Below are 25809 nucleotides of genomic sequence, written 5' to 3'. Positions count from 1 at the left end.
TCATAAGTGTAGCTGTCACCTAGGCCTAGCCAAACATGTGTTGGAGATAGGCTGTGGGCTCACAGGGCAGAGAGAGCAGATAAATGTCTGCTTTCTAAAAGTAAAAAGAACAAATACAAAAAGAACAGTTGATGGGTGTAATGTAGACCAAATCAAACATTCACCCTGAGTCACAGATCTGGGTTTAATCCATCAGTCTTTTTGTTCACCTTGCCATTCCAGTTTGGACCCAGCCATATGCAAATCAGTCTTGACCCTGTTTGCTTGCTAAAAGTGGCATTTCTAAAAAAGTAATAATAAATCTGACCTCACCAGTAAAGATGGTTTATTATTACCATTCCAATGGTACTATACATGATGCAGCTACTCCTCTCAGATCAGAAATTACAGTTTAAGATTTTATAAGGAAATCCCATTGCTAGCCTATGAGAGGGCCATGCCTCACAGAGGCACATGTTCTACCTATTGCCTACATGGAACCCTGCCCTATTGGATACCTAGGCCCTTCCTCAGGGATGACTTATACATATGACAGGGGACAGTGAGAATCCACACACAGGCTCTGCAGTGGCAGGCCTGAGAAATGTTTACAGAGCTAATTAAGTGGGTGTCACAATAAGTGCTGCAGGCCCACTAGTAGCATTTAACTTACAGGCCCTGGGTATATGTATACCATCCTATAATGGGCTTACAGGTAAATCAAATATGTCAATTGGAGATATACCAATGTCAGCATGTTTTAGGGGAGAATACATGCACGTTAGCACTGATTAGCAAAGGTAAAGAGTCCTCAGGCCAACAAAAAGATACAGCAATAAAACAGGAGGTAAATGTTAAAAGTCTGGGGTAAGACCACCCTAAGCATGCCAGGTCTAACATGTGTCCCCTTAGCTGAAAGTGTGGAGAGCTACCCAACCTCTAGGGAGTTCACCTCACTAAGGTGGAAGAAACTGGATAGATGGTCAGCATAGGTGTTGTTTTCCCCAAGTCTGTGTTCCACCCTCAAGACCATACCCTGTATGGAAATGGACCATCTCAACAGTTTTGGATTTTTGCCCATTATTTGCATTAGCCACCTGAGAAGTCGTGGTCAGTCTGAATCATGCAGTGAGTGCTAAACAGGTATGGCCTAAACCTCTTCATGGCCCAAACCACAGCAAAAGCTTCTCTTTCCTTAGCATTCCACTTCTCTTCCTGGGGAAGTAACCTCCTTGAGATGAAGGCTACAAGTTGATCCTGACCCTCCCTCTTCAGTGAGCTGTGAGAACACTGGCCCTACTTCCTGCTCTGAGGCACCAGGTTGTACAATGGACTCCTTGGAGACGTCAGGGGCCTTGAGCACAGGAGCTGTGCACATGGCTTGCTTCAAGAAGTCAAATGCGTTTGGCCTGCCTCTGTCCAAATCACATTCCTGGGCTGCTTCTTAGAAGTCAGCTCAGTCAAGGGGACAACAAGGATTCCATATCCTTTGACAAACCTCCTATAGTACCCAGTGAGCCCCAAAAAGTCTCTGACCTCAGTCTGAGTTGTCGGGGCCTTCCAGGCCACAATAGTCTCAATCTTGGCCTGGGGGGCTGCACATTATCACTGCCCAACAGATGTCCCAAGTACACCACTGACCCCTGCTCTATCTAGCACATACTGCCCTTGACAGTCAGGCCTGTCTGCTGCACTTCATGAAGCAATCCCCACAGGTGGTAGAGGTGGTCCTCCCAGCTGCTACTGAAGCTAACTATGTCATCCAGGTAGGCAGCAGGGAAGCCCTCCAGCCAAGCCAGTACCTGCCTTATCAGCCTCTGGATGGTGGCAGGAGCATTTATTAGACCAGAGGGCATCACCCTGAATTGGTAGTGGCTCTATGGGGTGGAGAAGGCTGAACTCTCCTTCAATTAAGGGGATCTGCCAGTACCCAGGGGTCAGATCAAAGGTACTTAAGTACTTGGCAGCCCCTAACTGACCAATCAGCTCATCCACCCTTGAGATGGGATGAGCATCAGTCTTAGTTACAGAAGTGAGCCCTCTGTAGTCCACACATAAACTTAGTTCAGGAGTAATTCCCGGTGGGGCAGCTTTTGGTACCAGAACCACAAGGCTAGACCAGGGGCTACTAGAGGGTTTTATCACCCCCAACTCCAGCATCTTAACAACCTCACTCTTGATGTTGGTCCTCACCTTGTTTAACAACATGTAATACTTGTGCTTAACAGGGAGGTTGTCTCCTGTGTCCATATCATGGGCACAAGGTGGGTAATAACAGGAGTGAGGGAGAAAAGGGAAGCAAACTGTTTCAGCACTTGGTGACAGTTCCTTTGCTGTTTAGGAGTCAAGATGAGGTAAAGGATAACTCCTTCCACAGACCCATCCTTCTCCTTAGAGGCTAAGAGGTCAGACAGAGGTTCAGTCTTCATCTCATCAGCCCCAGTAGCATGGTCACCTCTGACTTCTCAAAGTGGGGTTTCAGGACATGAAAAAACAAAAGGTACATGTTCTACCTTTTGTTTACATGGCACCCTGCTCTATGGACTACCTAAGGCCTACCTCAGGGGTGGCTTATATGTATGAAAAGGGGAGCTCTGGGCTTGGCAAGAGGTTTTAAAGGCCAAGTAGGGGGGCAGAGAAACTGCACACTCTGCCTCTGCAGTGGCAGGCCTGAGACATGTTTACAGAGCTTCTTAAGTGGGTGGCACAATCAGTGCTGCAGGTCCACTAGTAGCATTTAACTCACAGGCCATGGGTATATGGTACACCACTTTATAATGGGTTTACAGGTAATTTAAGTATGGCAATTGGGGATACACCAATGTTATCATGTTTTAGGAGAGAAGCACATACAATTTAGCACTGATTAGCAATGTTAAAGTGCTCAGAGCCCTAAGGCCAATAGAAAGAAACAGCAATAAAACAGGAGGTAAGGTCAAAAAGTCTGGGGTAAGACTACCATAAGGATGCCATGTCTAACACTAGCACATTGATGGTCATGCACACACTCTAGTCATTACTATTTATTTTTATTTTGTGCATTCATGGTGATGCGCACACCTAAGTAGATGTGATAGGCGCATTACCGGTGATGCACACACCCAAGTGAGTATTAATTAAGTGCGTTCAAGATGATGACGACTGCTTAGTAAAAATGAAACAGTAAAGTGCATTTTTATTATATTCTAAGTTGTTTTTTTGTCTAGTGACTGCATGTACTCTATTTCAATCTGTATAATGTTTTGTTTATATATATACACACATATATATATATATATATATGTATATGTATATATATATAATATATATATATATATATATATATATATATATATATATATAAGCAAAACATTTCAAATGCTTGTTGTGCAAAGGCAGCACCTCTCTCTAGTTTCCAAGATTCGCTGGTTTCAGCAGAAAGGGGTGCATCTGTTCACCCTGTGTAAATATCAGCAGGGAGACAGAGACATCAACCCTGCTGTGACTAAACAACCAGGCAGGCAGCAAGACAAGAGCCATAAAGTATGTTGAGTGTGGCCAAGGCATGGTGTTTTGACAGGATTGTATACATGTGTAAACCTTTGCCAGGCATTAGTACCATGAGTGAGCAGAACCAAAACAAAAATATATATATGCATTAATGCCAATATTGTATTTATATTTATTAATGTATATTTATTTATATATTTATATCTATATAACATATTTTGTCAATTGACTTCCCAATAATTAATATTTATCTACTTTGGAACAATTTTAACCACCACTAATTATGTAATTAATATGATGACGTTTCTCTCCTATATATTTGTATATATATCTATTATGTTGAAAGATGGCCGCCGTTTGCAGTATACACATGGTGTCACTGAAACAAAAGATGGACTGCGTTTTATAAATAGATGTGTGCAAAATGTCCGCCAATGTCCGAAATGCGTAGACATTTGGCCGGAGCAGCGTGATTATGATTACTTTTGAACTGTACTTTAAATATTAATAAACAGTGGATGAATTATATCTTCAGAGATTTTATGGATGGTTTATTCCTCAGCTATATTGGAACCTTCATACCTTGTGCAGGCGTCCGGTGATTTTGCTTTTCACTGGCTTTTGGATTATATTGTTCCGCGTCTTTCCGGTACGCGGTACGGCTAGCACGCAGTTATGAGTTCGCGTGACTATTATTAACCGGACTTTTCCTGAAGTGAAGTGGAGTTTCACGCGGCACCGCGCCATCATATCCAAAAGTGATACATCCATGGCCTCTACACAATAGGAGTATTCCGGTTGCTTAACGGGGTCGGAGGATTCCCTAAGGTAAGAGGGGTTTCCTACGAGGTGGGTGTAGGTGTTGATCTACTGAATTTGAATTGGCACACGGCCCATACTGTTTGGACATAGATGTCTGTGATTTGGAATGTCCATAAACAGTGTACTTAATCTGCATTGGGATCGGCACATTAATTATAATTGATGAGAGACATTTAGTATTTTAGTTCGCTCTTTATCACATTCAACATTAATTTCACTCTGTCCAGAGGTTTATTGGTCTGGCTTCTCAGATTGTTTTCCAGCACGTCTGTGAACTGTACTCATTTTTTATTTTTTTACTTCTTTGCTGTGCACTTGCTGCGACTAATACATCTACTACATTGGTCTCTGTACCTCTGTGTTTTGGACATCAAAACATATTATGGCTGATTGGAGAGCACTACGGGAACAAGCAGCAGCAGCATTGTTTGATGATACAAAAGGGGCACAGACATCTTCCAACACGCAGAGTCGCACTATAACCAATATTATCTCCGAGCTAGAAAAGGCTCGTATTTTGGAATTAAAGAAATGGTGGGAGATGACCTCATGAACCAAATACATAGAAAATGGTTGAGTACCGCGGGGGTTACGTATTTTAATAATACCCACCCTTGGCGACATGGACCCTGATTTACTTGAACAGTGGTGATCCCATACAGCCGATTGCTTGATTAAGCTCATTGGCACCTTGATCAGCCAAGCAATATGATGCATGGAAGAACAAATACAGATTATTCAGCAACTGATGAAAGAGTTAGAGAAAGCAGGCGATCAACAAGAAATACAACAATTGCTAATAAAAATGGAAGAACATATAAAGAAAAAAGAAGATGAAATCAAAATACGTAAGGCACATGAATTTAACAGAGACAAAAAAGATTATGAACTTGGGAGGATTTATACTTTTGCTCGTAAATACAATACATTGAGAGTGAAAGGAAAGAGGAACTCAATGGAAGATGGAAACATACAATCTAATTCCGTAGATGGGAACTCTGATTTAAGCCCATCAGTTGATGAAGCATCTTCTAATAAATTGGATTTTCAGGGGGTAATGCGACTCATGCAAATGGCTACGCCACAATAAAGCAGAAGCAGAGGATGAGGTCGGGGAGGTACAAAACGAGGAGGGGGAAGAGGAAGAGACAACAAGCACAAGAACTAGATGATGGCTGCACTCCTGACAATTCTAACATCATTCTCAATATCTCTCAAATTAATTTTACTCACAATCAAGAACGTATTCTCAATCTGGGAATTAGTTTTTGTCCAACTGTTCACTGGGATTATGTTAATACACACATTGAATTACACAAATGTGTTCGCAAATTAAGTCTAATGAAGTATTTTTCTAGTAAATCCCAGGTTAAACATTGTTCCCACAACACTAATGTGGTTTGGTATTCGGGGTTTAATATTGATGATATTCCTGATTTGGTTGAGATTGGTGATTTATCCAACACTGATGGAGTAGTCAGTGACAACATCTGTACTGACATGGAGACCTTGACCAATATCGGTTTTGTAATCAATTATGCCACCACTAGCTCCTTGAAACCTTCCAAGAGATTAAATCCCCAGCTACCCAGTGGTAATCTAATTGACACATTTTCTGAGTTGGCAGTTGGGGACATTGAAAAATTTATCAGTAATTGGAAATCTAAGAAATGTAGCTGTATCAACTTTTCAGCCACTGATTGGAAGTATCTTAATGCCTTAAAATCCAATACCTCCATCATGATTAAGCCCTCAGATAAAGGTGGTAATGTTGTGATCATGGATGCACAGAATTATATTAAGGAAGCACTTTGCCAACTATCCAACATCGAACATTGTAAGAAATTACATGTAAATTCAACCGCACAATATCAACTAAGCTTTTGGGAGATGTTGGATGGATGGCGTGCTGAATGCCTTATTGACCAAGAAGAATATGCTTATTTGAAAATTGAATTTCCTAAAATTCCATGTACCTACTTTTTACCCAAAACTCATAAAGACAGACAAAACCCCCCTGGTCGACCCACTGTGAGCATGAATCGATCCTTACTAGAAAATAGCTCACGTTATTTAGATCTTTCTTTGTGCCGTTATGTTACAGAATTGTCCTCTTATCTACAAGATACTAATGATTTCCTGTCCAAGATACATAACATTCCTTGGCAGGCCAGTTATTTATTGGTCACAATGGATGTAGCCTCCATATACACTTCCATTATGCATGATTATGGAATGCAGGCCTGTAGGTATTTTTTAGGGACACGCAAGATTGAATTCTTGCAGCACACCAATATGCTTTTGTCCATGTTAGAATTCTGCCTTACACATAATGTCTTCCATTTTGATAATGATTACTATCTCCGAAAACAAAGGACAGCTATGGGAGCATCTTTTGCTCCCACATATGCCAATCTTTATATGGGTTGGTGGGAAAAGGAAGTTGCATGGTCTGATATTCATAAGAACCACATGGAGAAAGTTGTATTATGGGTGAGATATTTCGATTACCCTTTTCTCATCTGGGATGGTCATGAACAGTCCCTCTTGCAATACATCGGTGCACTCAATAATAAAAAGTTTAATATCCATTTAGATTTGAAGTACAGTAAACAGACTATTGAATTTTTGGATGTTTTGGCAGTTGTTAAAGATGATACATTGCAAACGACTATTTATCGTAAACCTACTGTATATAATTCTATATTACATGGAAATAGTGGTCATCCGAAAGCTTTGAAATGGAGTATACCATACAGTCAATTTCTGCGGGCTCGCAGAATATGCTCAGACAATGTGAGTTTTAAAACTGAAATTACTACAATGACTCAGAGATTTTTGAATAGAGGATATCCTTTGAAGATTTTGACTAATGCCCATAATAGAGTGATTAATATATCTAGAGACAAATTGCTCTTTAAATCTGAAGTTAGAGAAGATAATCCAAAAGAACACAGATCTCCACCAAGATTATTTATTGAATTCAATCAACAACATACAGAACTCAAAAATATTATACAAAAAAATTGGCATGTCTTCCAACATGATCCTCACATCAAAGACAATATTGGACTACATCCCCAAATCACATATCGAAAAGATACTCTTTAGGAGATCATCTAACTAGGAGTTTGTTTTGCTCCAAGGTAAACAAATCATGGTTATCCAAGAAAAGTTTGGGCTTTTGGAAGTGTGGTTGTTGCAAATCTTGCAAGTTTGCTTGTAACACACATAATTATACTACATTTGGTGGCAGGATTTGTGAAATTACTGATCGCATAACATGTGAGACTGAATATGTTGTTTATGTTATAGAATGTGGCTGCCACAAAAATAGGTTGGTAGCACTATTCACAAACTCAAAGTCAAATTTTTACAACATCTTCGAGCGATAAAAAATCAAGATAGATCGTATCCATTAGCCAAACATTTCTGGGAGGCTCATGAGGGTAATTGCAGTTCCTTGATATTTTATGGAATTAAAACAATCAGAATAAATATGCGAGGAGGTGATAGAATGACAGAGCTAAAATAGATGGAATCCAAAATGATTTTATTACTCGGCTCTGAAAGCCCATGGGGCATAATTTAGATGCTGAGTTATATGTCCATTTGTGATAATCTTCTCCTCTTTCAAATTTGACCTCTAGGATACCTCCAAGTCATTTTATTATGTTGATGATACTTAACGAAGATCTGCTCCAAATGATGATTTGCTTGTAATGGGTGCTGGAACTAATAGAGTCAGATTTACTTATTTTTAATTATTTATTCATTTTTGCACACTTTGTCTACTATAATTTAGATCAGATATGATTGCACTTGGACACAAATCACTTTACTAACATTGGCAGTTCTACTGTGAATCTCTCTTTTTTTACTTTGATATATATATATATATATATATATATATATATATATATATATATATATATATATATATCTTTTATACATGAGGTTAACTGGATTTGTCATCTAATTGGTTGGACTTACTATGAGATTGTTTAGTGGATGATAGACATATTGTTAATGCCAATATTTGAATTTTTTACAATTTTAATGCCAATCAAGGCTACAATTTTGAACTTGAATTGATCATAGTTATTATCTGCACTTGGTACATTTAACTGTCTTTGTCCATACATGATAGATATTTATTAATTTCCAATTGGAATTTTAATTTGGGATTGTTATTTGGATCAAATTATGCATTAATGCCAATGTTGTATTTATATTTATTTATGTATATTTATTTATATATTTATATCTATATAACATATTTTGCCAATTGACTTCCCAATAATTAATATTTATCTATTTTGTAACAATTTTAACCACCAATAATTATGTAATTAATATGATGACGTTTCTCTCCTATATATTTTTATATATATCTATTATGTTGAAAGATGGCCGCCGTTTGCAGTACACACATGGTGTCACTGAAACAAAAGATGGGCAAAGTTTTATAAATAGATGTGTGTAAAATGCCTGGCAATGTCCAGTTGAAGGCGTTTGCCGAAACCCGTAGATATTTGGCCGAGACAGCGTGATTATGATTACTTTTGAACTATACTTTAAATATTAATAAATAGCGGATGAATGATATCTTCAGAGATTTTTTGGATGGTTTATTCCTCAGCTATATTGGATCCTTGAGACATTGTGCAGCCGTCCGGTGATTTTGCTTTTCACCGGCTTTGGATTATATATATATATATATATATATATATATATATATATATATGTATGTAAAAACATAGTGGCAGTTTCCAGGTTTCAGGAGGATCCATCAAGTGTGGTCTGAGAAAAAGGAGGTGTTCCAAAACACATCTTCCCCCATTCATTTTTCCACAGGTATTTTGAACCGCAATAGCACCAAAACTATTGGACCGAATAACACCAAATTTGGGAGAAAGGTAGCACTTGGTCCAGAAAGAGCCCTTTTTAGGTCGAGCGTAGTGTTCCACATATTTTATACTTTAAAGTATACTTATTATATGGGTTCAAGAAAATTCAAGTGATTCCATTTGTTGGTTCCAGTGTCCTTTAAAAGTCCTTGCTTGCCAGTGGTCAGTTCTGCCTCTTTGTCCTGACTTTTTCTCTTTGGGAGCAGCACAAAGTACTGTAGAATTACGCTACGTCCTGATTATCTCTTCTGTAAGAGACTTATTTTTTAGCATTTGCCTGTTTGTCTTACACAGTGGGTGTGTGTTCAGTCCTTCCTCCCCACCAGCCCCCTCTGTAAACATAAACCAATATCAGAGGGGGGCTTTTCCAGGGCCAGACCACCGTCGTTCTCTTGCTCTTTTTATTTTCAGTCTGTGTGGCAAGAAAAGTCCAGTCAGTAATTTACAACGCTAAGAGCTCTAACTCGAGCAAACACGAGACCATTGCATTCCAAATGCTTGTTGTGCAAAGGCAGCACCTTTCTTTAGTTTCCGAGATTTGCTGGTTTCAGCAGAAAGGGGGCCATTTGTTCAACCTGTGTACACATCAGCAGGGAGACAGAGACATCAACCCTGCTGTGACTAAATAACCAGGCAGGCAGCAAGACAACAGCAATAAAAGTATGTCGATTTTGTCCAAGGCACGGTGTTTTGACAGGATTGTATACATGTGTAAACCTTTGCCAGGCATTAGTACCACGAGTGAGCAGACAAAATAATGTAAATTTCTATACTTGCATTGGAAAGGGTGTTGCTTTTGGACAAAAAAAGCTAAAATAGCTGGAAAGCAGCAACAAAATATGTTTCAAGCCCAGTCTCTCCTGCATCGCACTCTCTTCTCATCCCCTCTAGCTGTTTTCTTTCCTTGCTTTTCCATCCATTGCTTTCTCCTTCTTCGTTTACTTTTTTGCGTTTATCACCCTTTCTCCCTTCCTCTTAGATTTCTCTCACTGCAGTTCTTTCTCTCCTCAAACCACCCTCCTACTTTTACATCTCTGTCTTACCCACTTCTTGCATGGTCTCTCCCCACTTCTCCTCTCACTTTCAGCCTCTTCTCCAGTTCTTTCCAGCTGTCTGGCTTCCCTTATCCTCGCGTTCGATCACATCCATTTTAAAGTAGTAAAAATGGCATAAAACACAGTCACATTTACAGAGTACTTACTGTACATCAACAGTTTTATAATGTATTTATATGTGCCATTTAGGCTTGATAAATTTAATGTAATTTATTTTTTAAGCGCATACGTGCCAGAAATCCAGCTTCAAAGTGCATATTGAAAAATGCAAGTTATTGCAACAAAGAAATGTATAATATGTATTAACAACGTATACAATTGTTTTAACTCACCAAATTACATTAGCACTCAGCATCAGCAGAAAAACTTAATTAAATAAAAAATAAAAAATATATATTTATGTTTAATATATTCTCTTCATAACACTTGTGAGCTCGGTGTAGTCATCTGAAAAGTAGCATCTGTCTGATGAGTCGTGCAGTTTAAAGTAATGATGATTCGTAGCACAGCCCGAGCACAGCGTTTTCAGACTGCAAATGTCCACTACCCTCAGCTGAGCAGGGTGAACTACCTCCCTAAGCAGAGTGAACCGCCCACCCATCCCTCCCCCTCTTTATAAGCTAACTGGGTCGAGACAAATGCAGTGCCACATTTCCCAAAACTACAAAGACCGCAATAGCTTACTCCCTGTGCTAAGCGCAATTAAAAACTAAACGGTTCTATGTGCTAAGCTTTCCACCTTTCAAAACATATTTTATGGTAATTTTGAAGCAACTTTGGAGGGTTTAGAAAGTGACTAAAATGCTGTTGATCTGTATTTAGTTGCATGTAGAACATGTTAAGCCAGGGCAGTTTAAGAGCCTGGATGCTGCAGGTCAGGATTAATGTGCACAGAGGTAGCTATTTTAGGGGCCCCTACATGGGTGGTGGTACCCAAGGTCAAAATGAAGATGCCCTGGCAGATGCCTTAGAAAGTGCAAATACAACGTACACTAACCACAAATGGAAATGTGCAAATGCACTTTCTAGTAAGAGTTACAGCTATTGCCATTGTAAATGCATAAATGGACTTTTCTTGCCACATAAATTGGTCAATCCTGCCTCATAATTTGGTCCTTTCCTGCTACATAATTCCAGTGGCCCTGCATTTAACTAAAGCACTTCCATTTACCTTCTTCCTCTATCTGTAGCAAAAAATTTAAAGGTTGCCATTTAGCATTGTAATTTAAATCTGATATGCCAATTCTAATAGAATATAACTTTCACCACCCCTCCATCAGAGTTGCTGGCTGGCTAACACAATTCTGCCCACAAAATACACAAATCAGCCACACAGGAGAAATAAACCAGAAGGGTCACCCAAACATATCAAGAGTGTTCAAACAGTCATATTGTAATAAAGATGTCACGATGGCCGAAAGCATGGTCATAACTGCAACAAGGAGAGATTAAAAAAACATATACAATCATTATGTAAACCCCAAAAAACATTTATCAGGAATACATTTTTGGAATTAGTCTACAATGCTCAAAACAGCCCATAAAGGGCACCACAACGCACCCATATGTACTCACCATGCCACATAATTCCAATACACAAATACACTCTGTACCACACAATTCCATACTGCACAATTCCATGAGTAACAATTAAAATACAAGCCACAAATTTCCACTCCACCCATATACATGCTCTACACTTCAAAACAAAAGAATTAGGTAAAAGACATTGCCATTTACAATGCCTACAGCTCTAACTCTCGCAAATGCGAGCCTTATTGCATTGCAAATGCTTGCTGTTATTTGGTGTTAATCCATTCAGACGTTTTAGAGAAATTAAAGGAAATTTATATTTGTATATATAGGGACAAGAAGGATTTGCAACCACTACAGAACTCGTGCTGAGATCTCATTGGCTGACAACACAAGGAAGTGTTGGCAGCCATGTTGGGACTCAGATTCAGCCAAGTTCCAGAAAAAAGTCGTAACAAAAGAAAAGGGGCCAGGGTATGGAATCCCCCAGGGTTAAAAAGCCTTGAGGCTTCCTCCATGGTCCCAGATAGCCCTTAAATGGCAAAATGTTTTAAAAAACATAAAATCAGCAGGGACCGCGGGGGTGGACTTGAGGCTCCCCCGCGGTCCCAGATAGCCCGTAAAGGGCAAGGAAAAATGAAAAAAAATCCCAAAAAGAAAACCCTGTAGCCTAATGGTGAAGGTCACAGACATTCACACTGAGAGTTAAGGTTTCGACTTCAGGTGCATCCGTAGTAATTTTCCTCCTTTCATTTCTTTTCAACTGCAAACGTTTAAGGCTCATGCTGAAAGGTGATCTTACTATTTTTAGTTGACGAATACATTTTTCTTTTCAATATGTGCAGAAATATCTCCATCTAAGTATGTCGTAGGTCAAAGCCTAAAAACTCTCTATCTCTCTCCCTCTCACTCTCTATCCCTCCCTCTCTCTTTCAATCTCTTTCTCTCACTCACGGACCCACTCAGACCCTTATGCAGCCACTCACAGACTCAGTCAGACACACACACCCACTCACAGATCCACTCAGACCCTCATGCACCCACTAACAGACCTGTGCAGAAACTGATGCACCCAGTAAGACACTGATGCATGCACTCTTACACCAAGAGACACTCACAACCACTCTCATCCCCAGATATACCCTCTTACATCTATTCTCACACCTGGAGAGACAGGCTGTGGCCAACTCCTGCCACACAGGGCCAAAGGACCCTGTGCAAACTAAGGTTGAGTGGTTAGGGGGGTTGGACTCATTGACTGGGTGAAGGCCTTGCGGACAACCCCTGCTGCATACAGTTGAAGGATGTGCACCATGCAAGGTTGGGTGCTTATAGGGGTTTGGCCAGAACCTGTACACAGCTGAAGATCATGCACGGGGGTGGTTGGATTAAAGTATAGTAATTTAAATTACCATATGTTAACAACACCATAAAAATCACTGAAAAAAACAAAAGTTACAGGGATGTTATAGTTAGTAAATAGCATTAAAAAACCATAGAAATTCACTTTAAAAAACAAAGGTTACAGGGACATTATAGGTATGCTCACATTTTAAATGTACCAAGCCATAGAAATACAACAGCTGTTGTTAGAGTTATTTCAAGTAACTATAACTTGTGCTCTAAGGGAACTATAACTCGTGCCTTCGCTATGCACTGCTAATTATCCCATGCAGCCCCCCTCACTAGGCCGATCTTGGCCCCGGGACCCCATCTCCTGGGGCCCAGCATAAATATTTATTTATTTTTGTGGAGTGGTGCGGCCTGGCCCCCTTAGCCCAAACTCAGCTCCGATGATCCCATCCCAGAGGCCTGGCATAAACATTATTTTTTTTTGGCTTGGCATGGGGGCCTCTCGGCCCCACTCCCCAACTGATCTTGCTATTGGGACCCCATCCCCTACACAGCCTGACCTAAACATTACATATTTGGGGGGGAAGGGAGCCACACAGCACCCCCTCTCCCAGGTCGATCTGGGCCCCATCCCTTGGGGCCCAGCCTAATCATTTATTTCTTTTTTAAAGAGGGGAGCTGTGTGGTCCCCCTCCTTAGGGCTGATCTCAGCCCAAAGGACCCCTTCCCTCATGGCATGGCCATGTGACCTGGGTTCCCCCCAGCGTACCAAGTGACACTGTTGGGGCCTCAGGGAGAGCTTGAAGGCATCTTTGCAGGCAGAGAGACAAAGGACTTTCTACTCACAGCGAAGGAGAGCTGTTTGGCAGCTCTCCCTTGCTGCAAGCAGATTGATTGCTGTCACTTGGATGCCACAGCAAACAGCTATGTCCCGGGGTGGGCATCCCAGGATGTAGCAGGAGCAGGCCCCAGGGCCATCATTGGCTCCTTAAAAGGGGCTGCGTGCCCCCCAAAATGTAAAGTGCCCTGGGGAGGTGGTGGTCACCAGGGCTGAGGGGGCACTGGATGGCCCCCCGCATCCATGTTAACAAGTGCCCCAGGAGGTGTCTGTTCCCAGGGCTACAGGGGGCCAGGTGACCACCCCACATCCATTTTAGATTTTAGATTAGAGCCCCAGGAGGATGGCAGTCCCTGGGGCTGCGGGGGGCAGGTGGCCCCCGCTTCCAAAATATGAAAGCCCCCTAGGATGTGGCCGACCTGGGGGCTTGTAAAAAACAAGTGCAGATGCCCATGCTTGTTTTTTTAAATTTCTTACTGCAAATATGCAACGCTATCACTATATTGCAGTGTTTCTTAGTCCCCAGCACAAGAGCTAAGGGGTCAGGGTGACTCTACCTTGGCAGAAGCCGAGTCCCAGGATGGCGTCCAACACTTCCTGGTTTGAAGTGTTTGCAGCCAATCAAATCTCTGCATTTCCTTGGACTTGCTCGTCTTTATTCGTGAAGGCTTCGTGGCCAGAGATATACAAATATTGGATTGCCTTAAATTTCTCAAAAACTACTGAACAGATTTACACCAAATGAGCGAAAGCTGAATCTGCATACCAAAAGCTAGCTTTCTGTCGAGTTTCGTGTAACTCCATCCTGCAGTTTGGTCTGTAGTTATGTCTAAATGTCCTATGGGAATTAACATGGAAAACACAACATTTTTGACCCATCCTTTTTCTCGGTTCCTGCTTGAAGAATCGCCCCTAAACTCCCCGTGTGCAACAAGAATCACTGGGGCACTTTTTTGGTGAAATTTTGTGACGATTCGTCAAACAGTTCCAAAGATATAGGCAAGTCAAAAAATCCTGCTAGCAGCAGGGGAGCATTCTATGGATTGGATGCTTGGGAAAAAGTGTTTCTTGCTTATATAGAAGTTTTGGAAGGTGATAATTGTGGACCTGAAAGAAAATTGTCTTAATAAAGCATTGTTTAGGTGGTTTTGGGCTAAAGGAGTACAAAAATCTACTAGTCTTATGTAGTGCTGGTGACTTGAATGTTTATCAATATGCTTCAAAATAAATGTACTTGAGGTACGGAAAAAAACAAATGTGGTTAAGGAGAGATTTACATTTTATTCCAGGATTTTAAATGTCAATTAACCTATCAAAGAATATGTTCCAAAGTTATGGTCACTTGCTTCAACTTGTGATTTTGGGCACATTAATTATGAGCAGGTATTAAGTGATTAAATCCTGATGAAAACCAATAACAAGAAAGTCAAGAAGAGGTTGCGGGCTAGTGCTGATATGTAACTTAAAATGACTCTTGAGATTGCCAAGGCAATAGAACATTCTGAAAAATGTGTACAAGAGTTAAGTGGTTCACCCAGTGGAAGGATTCATGTTACGAAACATAATGAAAATTTAAAAAAAGAAAATTTCTATCTGCAATATTGATATTGATGGTAAACAAATTTCTGTTCTTGTTGTTTCTATATTAAGAAATTAAAAATAAAATAATATTAAAAAAGGAAGAGTTCAAGAAACTGTTACTAGCATGCTATAGATATGGGAATTCCTTGCATTTAGGTAATTTTAAAGGTTGCCCTGCAATAGATAATATATGCTCTGTATGCAATTAAAAAGGGCATTTCAGTAGATAGCGTAGTTCCAAAGTATGGAAAACAAATTGGTAAATGAATGCGTGGACCACTTAGATGAAATTGAGGAAGTGACTCAAGATGCAAATATTGTGTTGATTGTAAGTGATGGATCATTGAAAAAAGATTTTTTGTCCTGTAATATTGATATTGATGGTAAACACGTTTCTGTGTTGTTGTTTCATAATGAAAATCTTTAAAACAACACTATTAAAAAATGAAGAGATCAATAAACCATCACTAGCATGCTATAGATGCTGTAATCCCTCACATTTATGTAATTTTAAAGGTTGCCCTGCCAATGATAAAGTATGCTCTAAATGCATAAAAAAGAGCATTTCAGCAGAGTGTGTAGTTTCAAAGTAGAGAAAAAAATGGCAAATGTATGCAAGGATCAGTTAGAAGAAATTGAGGAAGTGATATAAGATCCAAATACTGTGTTGAATGTAACTGATGGACCAGTTAAAAGAGAGTTACAGTTCTGCAAAATTGATATTGATGTTAACAAATTTCTGTTCTAGTTGATTCCTTATTCTTGGTGCACTATTGTTGAACAAGGGATTATGGACACATTACGGTCTAACAGATGTTTAGTGCCACCTGATGTTGCTCAGAGGGCATATACAGGACATGAAATGATTTAGCAGGGTATTTTTGGGGAGGTTGGATTTCTCGGGTCGCCATACTAGAGGAAAGGTTTATGTAGCACAAAAGGGGCACTCATTATTGGATTGTCTCATCAAGTTGAACTGGACATTAGACTAGATCCTAAGTTAAGATCACCTGTCTACTTAGTTGATGAATGGAAGGGCAGTACTTGTTGGAATTCAACATGAGTGAATGAGTTTATGTAGCAATTTGAAAAAAATATAATGGGGTTTTCAATGAAAATGAAGGTGAATATTAAGGTTTTAAACATTGTATAGCATTGAAGAGTGATGCAATACATGTAAGACAGAAGGTCAGAAATGTACCATTTGCATATAATAATCTTAAAATGATGTTGAAGGATTTTTGATAAAAGGTATAATTGAGCATGTAGAATCAGAATCATCAACTTGGGTGTCACCTATCGTTATTTTTAGTGAATGCATCTGGAGAATTGAGGCTCTGCATTGACTTACACAGTTTCAATAATGCCATTTGGACAGACGCCCATTCCCTGACAAATCTTCATGAAATGGTTTCAACCCTGGTGGGTGCCAAGGTCTTTTCTATCCTGTTTTAGCTTGTCAACCTTGAGGATAAATACAAAGTGCTAACATCATTCAGTATACCAGAAGGATAATCTGTTATTGTAGGATGCCTTTTGGTGTAGCCAATGCTGCCTCTGTTTTCCAATGTTTATTGAAAGAAATGCTGGAGAGAGTACCTGGGGCAATTACCTTCCAGGACAATATTTTGTTTTATGGAAACACTGTTGAAGATCATAAAAAACCTGGAAGATAAAGTATTAACACTGAAAATTAACAAATGTAATTTTTGAGAACACAAAGAAGAGTATTTGGGATTCTCATAAGTGGGTCAGGTATCAGGCCAAAGCATAGTCATGTGCAATGTACTTTGAAAGTGCTTATACCTGACTGAAAAGAACAATTGTTTGCCTTTTTGAGATTAACTGAGTTTTATACGAGTTCATGCAAAACTACGCTGAGAAGGTTGAACCTTTTATGGAGTTGTTGAATAAGAATGCAAACGTTGAGTGGAATGAAGCAAAGACAGGCATCTTCAATGAGTTGAAAGAATAATAAGCAATGCACCTTGTCTTAAACAATATGTTGTGGGAAAAAAATGTGTAATAATTCAATCAATCAATCTGTTTATTTCCGATAATAAAATCAATAAAACCAAAGTAAGAACAAATTATACAGTTTCCAGCCATAGCTGGGACAACAAAAAAGTAGATTAAAATATAGTAGGTAAAATATGCTTGCAGTATAAATGCCAATACAAACATCAAAGACTCAACTACAAATGTGGAGCACCCATTATCCACACAACATTTGTAGATCACTAAAATGCTACAAATGCCACTACGAACAATAAAAGACCAAGTGCTCAGCTACATGATATAAGGCAACCATTGTACACATATGTATTCCAGATCAATATAGTGCTCCAGATGGTCTCTAATCCTCATCGTGTCCCTGTCCTCTGATCCCCTTACTACTGATTATAAAATGTAAAACTTCCATATACATAGGGCCAAATGCTCATTTCTACCACAGTCACTGTGTTTCCGTATGCACAACGCTGCATGAATATATTTGGCCACTGCAACAAAAAACACTTCTCTGGTGTCCAAACGCAGAACTCTGAGTGCAACACCGTATCATCTAAAACTCTGAAGTTTGCATACTGGATTTAGCCATTTCCCATTAGGGCGCTCATAGGCATTTCTAAAGAAAGGAAAATGATGGAGAGATTCAACTTCTAATTTACACGAGGAGCACTTGCTGGAGCTACAGTTCTTTACATCCCATATTGACCAGAAGCATTAACAACCAAAAAGCCACATCTCCATTTTAAATGGAGTTACTTTCCAAGGCACCCAGGACTGACATCCAGAAATGGTTCACCAACGGGGATTAGCTTGATGTCTAAAAAAAGAGCTGGTCAGGCTTCCAGGCTTAACTCCCTTCAGTCCCAACACCCATAGGTATTCCTTGCAATCCTCTTTAACAAATGAGCCCAGGACTGATTTAGTTTTGTCAGGATTTTCCCACAGCGCTGACAAACCAATCTCATGAAGCATAGATTTAAAAACTAAGGGATCCACTCCCAATTATCACAGCTAAGGACTACCTTTAGCGGAAGGCTATAAAGTTCCAGCTCCTCGGTGGACTAAAGCTTGTGCCAAAACAGCATAGGTCTGAGCATCAAACTGAAATTATTCAGAAAAAAGATCACCTCTAGAAATTGTCAAGATGGGGAGCACTCTGTGGAAGATGTAATAAATTTGTAATAAACTTGCTTTCCGCCTTGACAAGTGCATCAGTTCTCTCATGTCCCCATAACTGCGACCCGTACAAGGCTGTACTTTTTACTTTTACTTTAGAAATTGTAACTGCAGGTGCTAGTGGATTGGCTTGGGTTTTCTCACACCTTGATCACAGCATCAGTCTCCTGGTGGAATTTTAGGGTACTCTTACTAATATGGGCAGACCAGTTAAGTTTGTTCATCAAGTAAATACCCAAATAAATCAACTCCTGCACTTGCTCCAACCCCACATACCATAATGCTCAGTCTAACCATTTTGTAGTGGCTAAAAGCCATAAAGTTTGTTTTGTTGATGGTTGATTCCAAACCCCTGTCTCTGCAGAAACTTAGAAAATGTTCTACTATGGCCTGAAGACCTCGCAGGGTTTTGGATATTAAAAGCAAGTCGTCTGCGAATAACAGGGTATCAATTTTGGGAGAGCCCAGTTTAGGGGCAAAATTAACAGGAAAATCCAGTGCTTTTACTAAATCATTGATATAGAGTGTGAACAGGTAGGTGCCAAGACACACTCCTGCTGCACACATGTCTCAATCCTATATGGGTCAGTTAGTATACCTGTATTTCCCTATCTAAAATGTGGATAATTAGAGGTGTGTAACTTTATAAGAATTGCAAGAGTTTTCAGGGACCCCCGTCCTTTTCAGCACTTCCTAGAGTTTCATCCTGGGGATTGAATCCAATGGTAATCTCAGATCAACACAAACCACATACAGGTGGCTCCAATCCAGAGTTACAGTTTTCTAATAGGTACTATAAAAACATAGTATTTGGTCTACTGTGCTGGTATTCTTCCTAAAACCCACCTGAAAATCTGAAAGTATGTCATTTGTGTGAACCTACTATGACAGTAGAATAGCTTCTGTGACACTTCAATTCAACTAATTGGCCTGTAGTTAATAGGGCTCCCCAAACAAGAGATTCCAATAAATACAAATCCCCTGGAATGGAGTCAGCGCTAGGAGCTTTCTGAGGGTGAATCGCCCTAATCACTTCAAGAATATCTTTCATAGAGAAAACCAATGGTTTATCATTCCCAGTCAATGACAATGGCTGTGCTGGTATAGTCTGAAGTGTGGTGGCACACTTAGCTCCATATACCCTCTTGAAATGTTCAGCCAACACCTCAGGTTGGAGATTAAAATCAATGCTAGCATTTTGTCTGTCGTGTGCCAATATGCCCCAGAACAGTTTATTGTCTCCTGCCCTGACTACTTCCAATAAATCCTCCCACACCCATGTTCCCGAGAGGTTTTAGCATGGGACAAGGTGCCTTCATATTTTTTTCTAGCCTGGGAAATTTAAGTCCTGCTGCCACCTTTGATTAGCCTATTGAGGTTAGCTCTAACCAATCTAGATTGATTGTTGAAACACGCGCCACATGGCGTTAATTTACTTTTCTTACTGCAATCTTTGGTTAATAATGCTTGAAGTTCTTTCAATAGCTGTTCATGGGAGATGAGTACAGACCAAGGAACTAAAACTGGTGACCCGCTATGGTGCAATTCATCCAGACTATCGGCAACCAACCCGTAGAGTTTTTCCAGGTCAGTTGTGTTTAGACACAGAAGCTCACTTTAGGGTTTGTTTGTTATTCAAGAGTCCCAAATTGCCTTATTGCTTGAAAGTAGCGTGCATCTGATCTTGAGCTCCCGGTCTATTGATGATTAGCTTTAGGGCATTATGGTCACTGTCATGGCGCTCAACAACCACCATGTTAACCAAAGAAGATCACATTTTTATAGGTAAAATATATAGTCAATGAGGCTCTTGTGGATGTGCCTCTTGAACGTATGAACACCCCTACAGTCAGAAGTAGCCCTGTCATCAGAAATATTCCATGAAAGAAGATTCCAAACCTTTGATTGCATCCTACGAGGTGTGGCCACTGGAAATTAATTTGCTGTGGATGATGCCAGTCACACTTCAGTAGAACTCATGCCCTCCTGCTGACATATGCTTCAGTCAACTCCCCTCATGGCCTGGGGTATATTGGACTTACAGCAGATCTTGGTTTCCATTGGACATGGGAAACACACCTCCAAAGCAATGATTTTGTCAACTGGTTCATGGGAAACCAGTTTTATCGCAACATAATCAAGGTCGCTCATAGATAAAATACAGTGTTTCCAAAAATATCCTCTTGAATGACTGATGTCCATTCCTTTACATTGTACTTTGTATGTCAATGATTCTTGGTCTTCTCTCACCATAGGTGGCAGCCTTGGTACAGTATGCATACAGATAGTGCTGCCACATTCAGGCCTTTGCTCCTATGAAAAAGAGGTTATTGGACTAGCAGAAGAGAAACCATAAGAGTGTACCCCTTTTACTCTTGAGCTGGAGCTCAAACCCAGTACCCTAGGTGCCCTGCTTCAGATCTCATATTCAGTGGGGGGGAGCTGGAAGGGAGGTATTAAAGGGCCGATCCGCAGTGGCAGGAACCCCCCCATTCTCTGGTTTGGAGGTTGTAGATTTTTAGACAGGGCTGAGAGATTGCTGTACTAGGAAAAGGAGCCAGGGGTGCCACGTCTAATGGTTGCAAACTGCCTGATGTTAATTGTTAGAAAAGGGGAGTTAATGCATGGTAAAACTCTGTTAGAGAGTTAATCTGGAGTCTAAAGTATTTTACTTCATCCACAAGATCAATGATAGTTTCAAGGAGGGCCTGGGTCAGGTCAGATGAGAAACCAGTTTGACTCACCAAAGTCCCTGAGTCGCCAAGGGTACTGGCAGACAGTCATTAGCATTGTCCATACTGGCGAAGGGGAAATAGTGATTGCTGCACAGCATGTTAACCAAAATGGGAGTCGCAGACATTGCAGTCTCTGGAGCAGTCTCTGGAGCTGGCGTGATGTCTAAGGGATAATCACTACACATCCATTACTCAAGCCCAATGGTTTACCTGAATGTGACTGAGCAAGTTTGGCTCTTTTCCCCACATTTTGTATGATAGCTGTAGATGCAAGTGATTGTGAGCCAGGAGCAATCTTCATGCAGAAAGAAAAGGAAATAGAATGGATAGTTTCCTATGCTTCAAGAACACTCAGTGGAGCTGAGAGTAATTAGTCTGTAATGGAGAGGGATGTTCTTGCATGTGTGAGATTTAGAATGCTACTAAATGTTTTTTGCGGGGGACCAATTTTGTTAAAGAAACACATCATAAATCATTGCTGCACATGTTGTCTCTGGGTGGAGGATGTGTAATGACTGTTAGATTGGTCAGATTGGCATCCAGATTACAAGCATTTCAATACAGAATTGAATATGTTCCAGAGAAAAATAATATTAATGGGGATTGCATGTCAAGATTACCAATGTCAGTTGATAATCTGTTGATGAACTAGATGAAGAACATGAGGTAGCATTTACAGTTGCTGATGTGAATTAGACAGGTATAGACCATACAGTCATTCTTGAATCTGAATGGGGTGATGAAATGAGGAAAGATTCAAAGTTTATTTCACTCACTGAATTTTTGTAAAGTTGGTGGCCTGAGGGACGTAAGGTTCCAGGAGAGTTCTTTGGGGTACATGAGAAATTAGGTGTGGAAAATGGACTAATTGTGAGAGGTGACACAATAAATCCTTCTGTTGATCACCAGAAGAAATTAATTGATTGTGCACATAAAGATCATTTGGGAATATCTAGTACCAGGAGACATATTAGAGATCATTTTTTGTGGCCTGGAATTGATGTCATTGTTGATCAACAGGTTAGATTGTGTAGTGAATGTGCATTTAGTGATGCCAGCCAAACCACTCATTCCTGGTTCGTGCCCAAGTGAATTTCCTGCAGGACCATGGATGAAACCGGGCATAGACGTCATTGGTCCTTTTGCAGTCTTACCTAAGCATGAGGCTTTTTGGATGGTTCTCATAGATTACTTCTCAAAGTAGCCAGAAGTCAGAATATTTAAGGAGGTTACATTGGAGAGTGTTGTGGAATTCTTGGATGAGTTGTTTTGCAGATGAGGAATACCACTAGAAATTGTTGCAGACAATCATCTGCAATTTACCAGCAATTAACCTCTTTGCCGCCACGGACATAATGGTTACGTCCATGGCTGTGCCTGTGTGGCACCATGGATGTGCCTGTGTGGCACCATGGACGTAACCATTACGTCCATATATCGGCCCTCAGGGGAAGCGCTAGTGCTCCCCCCGAGGGCCACCCTCCCACCCCCACAGGTCAGGGCTGGAAGGGGAATTGCTTCCCCTTTCAACCCCGACCCCCCCAGTGACGTCTGATGATGCTTTTGCATGCTGACCTCATCAGAGGTCACTTTCCATCGTGCTGGCCTCTCCTTTCCTTTCCTTTCATGTCTCTGCAAGCATTTAAAAATGCCCACTAGACACCTCGGATTTTTTTTGGGGGGGGAAATGAACATAAGGAGCCGCTCCCCAGGGGGGCAAACCATTTTTAGGCTATTTCTGCCCCCCTTGGGGGCTGAAAACCCCTAGACACCAGGGATTTTTTTTGTCTTTTTTTTCTTTTATGTTTAGGGGGCGACTGCTTCAGCAAGGGTCACTCCCTGGGGGGCCAAATTGTTCCTAGGCCATTTCTGCCCCCCCTGGGGGCAGATCAGCTTAATATAATTAGGCCGATCTGCCCCCGGGCGGGGCAGAAACCAGTAGACACCAGGGATTTTTTTTTCTCTTATACTTACGTAGGAGGCGAGCGGCCCCTTGGATAAGGGCCGCTCCCCAGGGGGGCAAATAATTTTTAGGCCATTTCTGCCCCCAGGGGCTGGCAAAAAAACCCTAGACACCAAGGATCATTTTTTTTTTTCTTTTTCTTTTATGTGTAGGGAGCGACCTCTTCGACAAGGGTCACTCCCCGGGGGGCCACATAGTTTTTAGGCCATTAACCACTAGATACCAGGGAGTTTTTTTTTTTATTACCCTTGCGCATAAGGGGAGCCGCCCTTGGGCAAGTCCCGCTCCCCGGGTGGGCAAAATATTTCCCCCTTGGAGGCAGATCGGCCTATTAGCCTATTATAACTAGGCTGATCTGCCTCCGGGGGTGGGGGAAGTATACAAACCTCTTGACACCAGGGATATATTTTTATTTACTTTATGTTTTTATATATGGGGAGCGAACCCCTAGGCAAGGGTCACTCCGCTGGGGGGCAAATTCTATTAAGGCCATTTCTTCCCCCCTTGGGGGCAGATCAGCCTATTTTTGTTAGGCCAATCTGCCCCCAAGGGGTGCAGGAATCACTAGACGCCAGGGATTGGTGTGTGTGTATGCGTGTGTTTTGTTTGGGGGGGCTGCCCCTTGGGGGCACATTAATGTTGGCCATATCTGCCACCCTTGGGGGCAGATTGGCCTATTTTTGGAAGGCCCATCTGCCCCCAAGGGGGGCAGAAAGCCCACCAGAGACCAGGGAAGATTTTTTTTTTCAAAATAAGAGGGTGGGGGTATGGCCATACCCCAACCCCAAATAAATGGGGCCAGAGTTGTCCTGCCCACCAGTGGGCAGATGGGGCAATTACCCCCGAACCACACCCGGGGGGGTAGAAAGTCTACTAGATGGCATGGAATAAAAATAAAAAAAAGAATAGTGGGGGGGTGGATACCAACCAGTCTGGGCCTGGTTATACCCCCACCCCAACTGAAGAGGGTAACAGTCTTTCAGCTCTCCCCTGCACAATAAAACATTTTATCCCACGGCAAGCAAGAAGACAATTTAATATTTTGGGTTTTGGTTTTACATTTCGGCCATGAGAGCTTGGTAGCTCTCAAAATCGGCCAACTTGCAATGGGGAGGGCTGCACTTTTTTGACTTTGGGACACTGCCATGTAGAAAAATCCACAAGAACCAGACACATCTGAAAACTAAACATCTGGTTGATTCCAGGGTGGTGTGCTTCACATGCACCCGCACTATTTTCTTACCCACAATGCCCTGCAAACCTCCAACTTTGCTGAAAATCACACATTTTTCCCACATTTTTGTGATGGAACCTTCCGGAATCTTTAGGAATCCACAAAATTCCTACCACCCAACATTGCCACATCTATACCGATAAAAATTCTGCTGTACTTGTCAGCCTAAAAATGATTTTTTTCAAACTGCTTTTTTGGACCCGCTTTGGTTCCCCCTCAATTTCGACATGTTTTTGGCTCTTCCCTGTCACAGGCACTTGGCCCACCCACACAAGTGAGGTATCATTTTTACTGGGAGACTGAGGGAAACGATGGGTGGTAGAAATTTGCCCTGGTGCGGTGATCCCACACAGAATTGTGGAAAAAAAGTGTTTTTTTAGCTAAATTTGAGGTTTGCTGATGATTCAGGGTAAGAAATCATTGGGGGATCCACGCAAGTCACTCCTCCCTGGACTCCCTCAGGTGTCTACTTTTCAGAAATGTCTAGGTTTGGTAGGTTTCCCTATATTGCTGCTGAGCCCAGGACCAAAAATGCAGGATCCCCCCCAAAATCAGGTAGCTTTGTATTTGATAATTTTGATGTGTCCAGATAGTGTTTTGGGGCATTTCCTGACACGGGCACTAGGCCTACCCATACAAGTGAGGTATCATTTTTATCGGGAGACTTGAGGGAATGCTGGGTGGAAGGACATTTGTGGCATTGGTTTCACATCCATTTCTGTCACTAAGTGGAAGGAGGCTGAAAGCACCAAAAATAGTTAAAATGGGGTATGTCCCAGTAAAATGCCAAAATTTTGTTGAACAATTTGGTTTTCTGATTCAAATCTGCCAGTTCCTGAAAGCTGGGAAGATGGTGATTTTAGCACCGCAAACCCTTTGTTGATGCGATTTTCAACCAAAAAAACACGAGCCTTCTTCTGCAGCCCTTTTCCCCCTTTTTTTGGAAAAAAACTAAATTTTTGCTGTATTTTGGCTAATTTCTTGGTCTCCTTCAGGGGAACCCACAAAGCCTGGGTACCTCTAGAATCCCAAGGATGTTGGAAAAAAGGACGCAAAGTTGGTGTGGGTAGCTTATGTGGACAAAAAGTTATGAGGGCCTAAGCTCGAACTGCCCCAAATAGCCAAAAAAAG

This window comes from Pleurodeles waltl, chromosome 2_2, assembly GCF_031143425.1.
Source record: "Pleurodeles waltl isolate 20211129_DDA chromosome 2_2, aPleWal1.hap1.20221129, whole genome shotgun sequence".
NCBI classification, from domain to species: domain Eukaryota; kingdom Metazoa; phylum Chordata; class Amphibia; order Caudata; family Salamandridae; genus Pleurodeles; species Pleurodeles waltl.
Note: the sequence above shows the minus strand (reverse complement) of the source record.